At 46.0% G+C, this 8588-nt stretch overlaps 1 long non-coding RNA gene and 1 other non-coding gene across 2 annotated transcripts; both read right to left on the bottom strand.

Moving 5' to 3' along the window:
* Positions 1 to 5380: 5380 nt before the first annotated feature.
* On the bottom strand, positions 5381 to 6716 carry LOC142765797 (uncharacterized). The gene is made up of 4 exons (XR_012884403.1): positions 6652 to 6716; positions 6172 to 6250; positions 5785 to 5837; positions 5381 to 5599 (listed from the first exon to the last, which is right to left on the bottom strand). It is a non-coding gene; the product is annotated as an uncharacterized LOC142765797 (long non-coding RNA).
* Positions 5671 to 5739, bottom strand: LOC119168797 (small nucleolar RNA SNORD57). The gene has a single exon (XR_005109487.2). It is a non-coding gene; the product is annotated as a small nucleolar RNA SNORD57 (small nucleolar RNA).
* Positions 6717 to 8588: the final 1872 nt, after the last annotated feature.

Raw genomic sequence — 8588 nt, 5'->3', positions numbered from 1 at the left:
CACACATGAAAAGTTGAAAGTTTCGAAAATTTACAACCACGCCCCCCTCTCCCCATGCAACTATGCCGATTGTGCGCAAATGTACAAAATTCTGCTCGATGATAATCTTATCTATTCGATCGAGCCTACTTCGCGAATGCGGGCGCTACGCAAGCGAAGGCTCGCTACATGAAAATGCACTTACATGATGTCCTCGAGGGCAGCCTCCGAGTTTCTGTGTATGAGAAGGCAATGCGAGCGATCAACAGACAATAGGAGGTTATCAAAAATATATAAAAGAACAGCGTACGAGAATTTAGAATACTTACTGAGCTTCTGGAATGCTCACTGCAAGGTAATAAAATGAGAACTTAAAGAAACATTCAGGTGTCCTCGCCTTCTCGGGCAGGTGAGGGCAAGCGAAGACTCGCGTGCATGCCTCACATGATACTCTTTCTTTCTTTCTTTCTTTCTTTCTTTATATTTACTTAGCATTGTGCAATGCTTCCTCGCAACTTATTCCCTGCGTGCGTAGGCAACAGCGTAGGCTAGCACACGCTGCCTGCGTTGGCGTGAAGACAGGGACATAAGCCGCTGGAATAAGATGCTTCACATCTAAAAGAAGTGCAAAGAACTTGGAGTTCTTTTTCCTTAAAAAACTATAGGCTCGTGGTAAGTCCAGCCTTGTTCTATGCGTTACTTTCATCTTATGAGCACGTTTGAATCTTGCCGGAAACCTTGATTTCAAATACGCATGGTAACCCTCCGAGGGCCACACAACTCTCGCGGGCACCGGCTTTATTTTTTGCGGTCTTGCTTACATACAACGTCAACAGCATTGCGTGCGAGCAGCCACTCATTTTAGGGAGGGGGTCGCCTAAAATAACACCGAAGAGGGGGGCGTGGTCATGACTGTTTGTTTTCACTAGCAGAAAAACCCCTTCATAGCATAGATACCGTTATGCATGCTCCAAGTGGTGTGGCAGCTTGGGCTAGTTGGTATGGCATGACGATAGTTATAGCGCGAGAACAAAACGACGACACAAAGTGTCGTCGTCTTTCGTGTCCTTCTTGTCTCTGTGTCGTCGTTTTGTTCTCGCGCTATAACTATCCTCAAAGTGGTGTCACTCATTTGTCCTAATCAGTGATAGGAGGTGGACTAAGAGCACTTAAGAAATGTTAAGAGAGAGGGCGGGTGCTGACACACACCACTTTGGGAGAGGGGCGATCACCCCTACCACCCCCCATCCAACAAGGGTATTAGAGGGTGTTGCACCACCCCTCTGTATCCGTCACTGCGTGCGAGGCATTACGCGCATAGGCTTGCGTACAAGAGAAAGGGGGTGGGGGGGGGCGGACATGGTCTGCCCTATACATTTACTTAGTAAGGAGGGGGGCATGGTGACGAACCTTCCCCATGTACTGAATATACTGAAGGGCAATCCTGCGCGCTCTTGTGATTAGGAGCTTGACATTGGAAAACAATGTGATTTCTTTTTGACACATCGCAGATTTCTTTCCCACTGACTCGATCGATGCGAACGGGTCCAGTCTGTCAAGCCGATCCGACTAGTTTCAACACGCATTTTGTCGAGCGGATTGGGTGAATCTGAGATCATTGGACTCTAATAGCCGTAATCTTAAGATAGGGAACATCCGCGCCCTGCGAGGCCGGGGACTTCCTACACGCCGGATATATAAATAAATGTTATTTCTTTCTCATGGGAGAGGCCTTTGTCCTGCAGTGGACGTAGTCAGGCTCATGATGATGATGAGGAGGAAAATTTCTCTCTCTCTCTTGGGTGAATCAGCGTGCGAGTTTTGTGGGTTGATTGACATGACTAACTTCAAAGTTTGATCAACTTAAGACGCTTTATAGTTAAGAACACACACCTACAGACAAGTGAACCCGACTAATCGAATTAGGTCTATCATACATGGGTTACTGACACTGTAAACTACAAGTAGGGCATGCAGCTGACCTAAGAAAGTGAGTCATAACAATCCCACCATTCTGCCTCTTGTTTTTGTTTCGCGCCGTCTACTTCGTTCAAAACCACCCACTCCAACAATGAACGGTTACTTATGATGCGGGCTCCACCTTTCGATCAGTGGTGTAACCAGGGTAAAGGTAATTCAATCTTACCCAGAAAAATTTGAATCAAATGCGTGTAATGCACGCACACATACAATTCCATAACGCAAGACACTGGGTTATATAATTCCATGACTTCATAGTCAACGCGTATTTATGCGTTGTATCTGAAGTCATAAAAATACTTGCAAGGCTTGGAGACAATGTGCTCTACTCTCCCTAAAGGACTGAGTTAGCTAAAGTGCAATTTGCACAGTATGAATAATAATGCAACATAGGTGTATCCGCAGGCGAAGTCCCCATTTTATGGGACGCTTCAAGCTCAGCTTAGGTGACAGGCTTCCCACATCCATGATCCCCCCCCCCCCCCCCCCCCGACCACACATATATAACACCCTTGGGAGAATCCTGTATCCACCCCGATCTATACTTCACTGTTAGCATGGAAGCCGCATATGTGGGCCACACAGCACTGCACTGCATTACATAACCAACCTCTGCACCAGCTGTCATCCTGAAAAGCCATCGAAAATTCAAGCAACCAAGTCATGGCTAAGATTCCTCGGGATAACAGACTTGTAAGAGCGGTTGAAATCGCTCAATGATATAGCGTATACCGCACAAAACTGCTGCTCGGCGCTGTGACGTTGTGCGTGCGCACTCCCCTTCTATTTATTTACTTTTCTTTCAATGTCCCTTCCCCATGAGCAGGGTAGCATGCCAAACTGGTTAACGTCACTGCCTTTCCTATCTCTCCTTGTCATTTCTTCTTTCAACTAGCTCAGTCGGGAGGGTGTTGATTGGTGGTGTTGTTTGATTACATGCGCTTACCAGGTCGTGACGTCACAAGCTCCGTCATGGCGTGGTTTATGTAGACCCGAAGAATCGGCTAACAGAAACTCCGCAATAGCACTTCTTCTTCTGCGGGCCACGTGACAGAGTTGTTCGACTTGGTTGGATGGTTCCCAGAAGAATCGCTTTCACCATCATGGTGGATCAGTCACGATATTGCAGACGTTATGTCCGGGGAACGTCGTGGATCCCTGTGGGATTTACCCAGATGTTAAGTGGCTGAATCCCACTAGGGATATGTCCTCCCACCACGCCCACTAATCCTACAACCCCAATTTACGTCCACTGTATTACTCCCGCCACTTTTCGCATTTCATTCAACCGTACTGTAGCTTCGCTGCATATTTATTATTTTTTTGCGCAAAAATGGAAAGTGAAAGAACTCAGAAAGAAAGGAAGACACCGTGCACAGGGAAGGCGCTATCAATCTTAATTTTTTTATTATTCTTGTGGCGAACGATTTCTTCCCCATCCATTTTCAAAAGAAAAAAAATTCCGCTGCCCAGAGGGTCCACGATGCGGCGGTCGGGCTTGACCTGACTGTCCCAACGTGGGAGCGGCCCGTTGCGCGTTGAGTCCTGCACCTCGGGACTTTTAAATTAAAAGTTCCGCATCCATCCATCTAATATTAACCGCCTGTTTCATGGCCGATCCTCTGTAGTGGGTAGGAGCCAGAAATAAGAGAACAAGCAAGCAAGCAATATGGCATCTACCCTGTGCACTCTGTTTTGTTCTCTTTCCGAGTTCGTTCTTGTTCTACTGTTGCGCCAAAAAAAAAAAAAAAAGAATGTCGCACGTCATACACCACCAACTCGCCAAACAAGAAGTTTTATTGAACTGGCTTCGCTGTTACATCAGTGTCCGACAAGCGGAGCTGGCATAATTTTTTTTTTAAATGCAGATTTTTCGTAAAAATGAATTCCACTTGTGCATTTCAAACGAATCGTCGTTTTTCCTGACACAGTTTTGCTACGACCATTCTTTTTCAAAATTCGTCACGCAATGTTCTGGTCTGACGCAACACCGGTGGCATTTCCTGCGCGCCCGGCGCGCTCAGTTGTGATATATTCTAGGCGCTATTGCTTCGATATCACCTCCATTTCGGATCCGGCGAGACAAAATTTCCTCACACACACACACTTTCCGCGAATGTCACCTTTCCGACCTAACTTTTATATACTTTTTTATATACAACGCTCAGTGGCACGGCTTTTGACCCACAGCAGGCGGGAGCTTCTATCGGGCTACGTTATCAAAAAAAAAAAAAAAAGTACTAAAAGTGTACCTGGAGCGGCCGTCCACGTATAGATGCGCTCTACACATAAACTGCCACCACCGGCGACACTCGACGTATAGCCCTTAGTACCAGCATGTGCTGCCCACGGGAGGCGCTTGAGGTGGTCATTTACTGTGGTCGCGCCGCAGGAAACTTGGTTACTTAGCAATCGCATGTTTACTGCAATCATTATTCCTCCTAAAAATGGTAGCCTTGCTTCGTAAAACATTCGAATCTGTTGTTATCGCATTCATTGCTTTTTGGGGACAAAACTAACTCTTCTCCCTTCATCATTTCCTTTTCGTGGCAATCCGTAAACGTAAGTTATGCGGTTAAGCGAGTCACCGCTATGATCTATACGTGGAAGTTCCATAATTGACATGGTTGCCGGCCTTCGTAACCCATTGGCCATCATCGCGTACGCGGGGCGCTTCGCATGAAGAGAAACGCATAGAGTAGGAAATCGTAAAGATAAACACAGAAGGCGCAGAAAAAAAAAGAAAAATACAATCACACAACTTGAAAAGCCTAAAAGTTGATATAACCAATTCTCGGCCAATCTTCCTCATAAGGTATAAAACCCATAGATGAGGCATCGTCATCAGCTCCACCCTTACTTCAGGCGCTTCACCACCAGGACGAATTGTCAACTGCTTTCATTATGAAAATTGTACACTCTAAAATTATTCGCATTTTGTATTTCGAAGTTGAGTGACCAGCTTGTTTCACTCACCGGGGTTCAAACTGGACGCACCACGAGACACGTGTGCTCTCTGCATTCATTTCGCAACACCAGAATGTATGCAGACATCTCGACGGGGACGCTGAGGCGGCTGCCCACACACCTCACCCAAGGCAACCGAAAAGCAGCCCTGAATTAACGGAATGAAACCTTCATGCCCCCCCCCCCCTCCCATACCCCATAAAATAATGTTTTAGCGCCAACCCGAGGTGTACCAGTGGCACAGATGGCGCAATGGATCAGTGTACATTGATCAGCGCCGAATAATACCGTTTATCAGCGAAATCAATTGCGTAAGACCAAGCTGGCTTGACTTGTAGCATTACTCGTCAATTATGGGCTTCATAACTCCGTCGTACTGGGCCAACGTCGAAGACAAGGTCATCGCAACCCGTGCTTGACAACAGCTGTAGTGCGCAATGATTTCGGAGACGGCTAACAATTTGAAGAAATGCTTTATTAAAACAGTAACAAACATTCGTTTTCCTTCAATTACTACCAAAGGCGCCACAGTACTTACCATCGTTTCACACAGGAAAAGTTATAGGCAGGTCATGTTCAAAAAGTCGCATCAAAAATGCATCCGCCTCTTATGCAGTTCTTGATGAAATAGCGCTACGACACCACTTCTAACAAAGTGCGACGCTTGAAGAACCTGCGAAGAAAATGTAAAACATCATGTGACAAACACGCATTGCAACGACTTCCGACGCACGCAGCTAGGCTTTCTCAGACTCATTAAATCAGTTATTTTGCTTCCACAGAATTTCAAGCAGTAGGTAGTCATCATAAAAACTACTTTAGAACTACTTTAAAAACTACTCATAGAATGTATCATACCTGTTGCTTCTAAAGCTGTGGCTACAGAAGGGGAACCCGTGCGGCTGCTCCACCTAGAAAATAAAGGGAGGAACATGCTTTCAGAATCCCGTCCGTTACAACGCTCGCCGAAACGCCCACGCACGACAATCAGCCTCATTAAATCAGTTAATTTACTCCCACTGAATCATCGAGGGTTATTGTAGTCATCATGCAGTTTTTTTTTTAAACGTTCCGATGTCACGCTATTGTAACACTTTCGATCGCGATAGGGCACAAGAATCTCGTCATACGAATGCAAACAGCTACCTTGCGCCAGCCAATCGTGATTAAGAAATTCGATCCGTACCGGCCCCGACCACGATCGGAAGTGCCTGCGCGACACCGGCTTTTTAAACTAATACGAACCTGCAAGACAGAAGCGAGGTATCCTTCTCGGTCAAGCTGAGCGACTCGCATTAGCGTACAGTGATTTTTGGAGCATCACCTGCAAAAAGAAAGGCACTTTTACTCAAGTGTAAGGGACGGTGCAAAGGAGCGCGTGATCGCGAATCTTGACACAGCTGCGGAACAAGTGAGGCGTTTCTTGCAAGTCTGCACGTGGTTCCGAAGCATCAGAAATAATTTTTCAGCATCGTTATTTACCCAGCACATTGACAACAAAATACTAAAAGCGGCCGGAGAGCCTGTCTACTCTAACGCAGATTATCGTATATGGCTCACCACGCCTAGGCTTAACTGAGTAAGCACGCGAACGAGGAATAGGTGGAGCGATTTACTAACAGTAACAATAAAGAAAATGAATAAAAATGGCAGAGTGAGAACGCAACAGAGTGCGTCATACGTTCAGACATATAAGCGCACATTTAAATGCTAATATTCACCTACTTTCGGCCACCGTAAGGAAGAAACACACAGGGCCGCACCCGGCACATTCGCCATTTAAATACGATGATTCAAATGAATTGCTCACGTGACGCGTTTGCGCTTATAAACAACGTGGAGTGTAACAACTATTATTCTTGAAGTAGCAAGTTATGCATTGCTCTCTACAGGCCAAACAATAAAACAAAAAATGCAAATAATTTTTAAAAGCATTTATTCATAATAAAATATTTTTAAAAAACAATATTATATTTTATAAAAATTTCAACTTTTGTATAAAAAATAGGCATATTATAAGTTACAAGAATGTGGCCTTTGAGATGGTAATTTAGTTAGCAATTTCAGAGGCTATGTAAAAACTTGGGTATGTTGCAATAGAGAAATGATAGCGTCAAGCGCTGCTGTCGCAAATTGGTCAAATAGTAATATACTGCGTTTATTAGAGATTCTTTAAGCAGGTGCGACCTGTCAAGACAAACGTATATAAATTTGCCAAAGTTTAGTTTACAAAGTTTGTCATAAGGTCCGTTCGATTCGCCTGCACCACGTGAACCAGTTCACGAGGTGCTGCACCTTACCATTCGTTTCAGCGGTGCAGCATTGACGACCGCTGAACCCTGCCATTCGTTTCGAAAGGTGCAGAAGAGGTGCAGCACCGGTTCACAATTTTCCTGCACTTCCTTCGCTGACGGTGCCGGCTTGGTGCAGGCGCGCGTGCAGCTGAGCAGACGACGCAGCACTTAGACGTAGGTGGCTTAGGCTCCGTACCCACCTCTACAAATGCGATGTGTTTTGCCAAGATGTTTGCGCCTCATAAACTGTCCGCATGTGCGTTTCGCCATAGGTCGGTGTTTGCTGAATGGTGTAAATTAACCGAAAAGAAATAAGGCCAACACCTTGTCGGCACATCGTCATTTGTTTCGGGTGACGTGCTGTGCCTGCACCACTGAACTCACGCTGCACAATTTCTGAACTTCGCGTGCACAGCCATGAACCGGTTCCGACCGGTGCAGGTGAATCGAACGGACCTATAAATTGTTCAAAGAAAAATGAAACATTTTGATGTACTGCTACCTCCAAACTGTAGCCAAACCGTCCGATGTCAACGTTATCAAGTTATGACAAACTGTTTAAAAACAAATTTGAAGGGTAGATTTAGCTGAAGGTCTGTTCTGAACTTCGTGTGTACAGCCGTGAACCGGTTCTACTTGGTGCAAGTGAATCGAAATTGTGCAGCACGAGTTCAGTGGTGCAGGCAGAGCGCGACACCCCAAACGAATGACAATGTGCCAACAAGGTGCAGGCCTTATTTCTGTTCGCTTGGTTTACACTATTCAGCTAACACTGAACGATGGCGAACCGCACATGCGGACGGTTTATGCGGCGCAAACATCTTGGCAAAACACGCTGCGTTAGTACAGGCGGGTACGGCGCCTACGCCTAAGTGCTGCGTCGTCTGCCCAGCTGCACCAAGCCAGCACTGTGAGCGTAGGAGGTGCAGGAAAATTGTGAACCAGTGCTGCACCTCTTTAAACGAATGACAAGATTCAGGGGTCGTCAATGCTGCACTGAAAAAACGAATCGCAAAGTGCAGCACCTCGTGAACTGGTCCACGTGGTGCAGGTGAATTGAACGAGCCTTAGAACACCCACGAGTTTGACCATAGCCTCCTGGATTTCCCTTGCCTGCCGGATGAGCGCGAAACACCCATCATCTATGGCGGCGCTACCTACGTGGGGGGTAAGGGTTTTGTGTCTCGCAAGGCACCGAGACATACTCCAGTACTGTCGACGATGGCAAGTGCTTTTTGGCCACTTTCCCAGAAAATCGCAGACGAGCTTAACCTCTTTGTGTCAAGGGAAAGTTTAAAGAATGTGATACACGCAAAATGATGTATCAGTACATAAAAACATTCTTAGTTCAGCTGCAATAACCTTTGC

This window comes from Rhipicephalus microplus, chromosome 6, assembly GCF_043290135.1.
Source record: "Rhipicephalus microplus isolate Deutch F79 chromosome 6, USDA_Rmic, whole genome shotgun sequence".
Lineage (NCBI taxonomy): Eukaryota > Metazoa > Arthropoda > Arachnida > Ixodida > Ixodidae > Rhipicephalus > Rhipicephalus microplus.
This window is presented reverse-complemented; position numbering and strand designations above follow the sequence as displayed.